The 1,770-nt window shown below is 40.3% G+C and overlaps 1 protein-coding gene across 1 annotated transcript in view; it reads left to right on the top strand.

Annotated features, from left to right (window-relative positions):
• LOC106012958 overlaps positions 1 to 1,770 on the top strand; it is a gene marked incomplete in the record, with an annotated part of 8,157 nt that overhangs the window by 796 nt on the left and 5,591 nt on the right.

Raw genomic sequence — 1,770 nt, forward strand, 5'->3', positions numbered from 1 at the left:
GGGCGGGGGGCGAGGGGCTTTTAAAAACGAGTTAGATACATTACTTAAGACGCGACTTTCGATTTGAAGAAATGTGTTATTTTGTTATCGTTGTTCAAGATTATCTCAGAACTATTGTAAAGAAGCATAATATATTTTTTGACGACGATGTACACACCAGACTTCTTTTCAGACAAGAAATGCTTCAATTATTTAGCGGAATACCAAAGTAACAAAAACAACAACAACTACAACATGAACAATAACAGCAACATTGACATAGCAAACGCAAGCACCACTTACCCCTTTTCACCACCATCAGCAACCATGGAACCACCACCATTGCCAGTACTACAGCAACAACGATGATAACAACAACAAAGGTCGGAGAAAAACATTACAACAAGATGTCAACAAGTGAATAGTGGAAGTAAGGAATATGCCGCAAAGTACGATTGCAGAGAAATGCGTTGTAGAATTGTATTAAGAGCACGTTTGTCTATCCTGCAGAGGGGCAATTCAAGAACCCATTTTTATTGTTTTTGTTGTCATCGATGTCATTGTAATGATTGTTGTTGTTGTTCTTGTTCTTGTTGTTACTGTTTTGTTGTTGCTTCTGCATCCGTTGTTGTTTCTGATTTTGTTCTTGTTCATATTGTTGTTATATTGTTGTTTTAATGATAATAATGATGATGAGAATGATGAAGCTGTTGTTATACATTGCTGGAGCCTCGCAGACAATTTGTTGAATTTGTAAATGGCGTTTTAAATCAGAAAAGAATCAAATAGTTATCTGCTCGGAAAGAATAACAATTAACAATCTGATGTAAATATTCGTTAACACACAGTTTATTCCCATTGTATACCGCTAAAATGCCGTAATTTCAAAAACCATAATTAAAAGTGTGGAAGTTTTCCAACATATCTTTATTACAAGTGTAAAAACGTGGAATAAGATAAATAAAGGTTAAAGAAACACACAGACAGACAGACAGACAGACAGGCATACACACACACACAAACACACACGCATGCACACGCACACATACACACACACACACACTCACGCACGCACTCGCACGCACGTGTGCGCGCACGCACGAATTAGCAAGGGAGACTAGACTACCGACACCAGAGTTTCACGGCACTTGCAACACAAATAGATGTAGGTAAGATTATAATAAGCGTCGAAGATTAGAGGGGGAAAAAAGACAAAGACAACAGTATAAAACAAAAACTCCCTCTCCCCCCCCCCCCCCCCCAAAAAAAAAATGACTGACTCACTGACACACTCACTCATTCACTCACTCACTCACTCACTCACTCGCTCACTCACTCATTCACTCACTCAATCACTCACTTCTTTTATTCATCCCTCCGTCTCTCGTTTTCTCGTTCTCTTCATGACCTCAACGGAAGTCTCTCCGCTATTGCTTTATTTGTCTCTTGTTCAGTTGATCTTATGTTTGGTTAACCTTTGAGTATTTGCCCATCCTGTCTCGGCCTCTCGATGACTTTTGTGCGTCAATTCTCGTCATTTGAAGAGCCCAATTAATACCATTCAATCTTTATTTCTACATACTTTTTCTTTATCCGCTCTGCCATACCCCCTCCCAAATTCTCTCTCTCTCTCTCTCTCTCTCTCTCTCTCTCTCTCTCTCTCTCTCTCTCTCTCTCTCTCTCTCTCTCTCTCTCTCTCTCTCTCACACACTATTTCTCGGTTTTCATCTCTCTCCCTCATTTATCCCCCCCCCTCCTCCTCACTCACCAGCACGCCTCTCTTCACCTCTC

This window comes from Aplysia californica, unplaced genomic scaffold (genome assembly GCF_000002075.1).
Source record: "Aplysia californica isolate F4 #8 unplaced genomic scaffold, AplCal3.0 scaffold00584, whole genome shotgun sequence".
NCBI lineage: Eukaryota > Metazoa > Mollusca > Gastropoda > Aplysiida > Aplysiidae > Aplysia > Aplysia californica.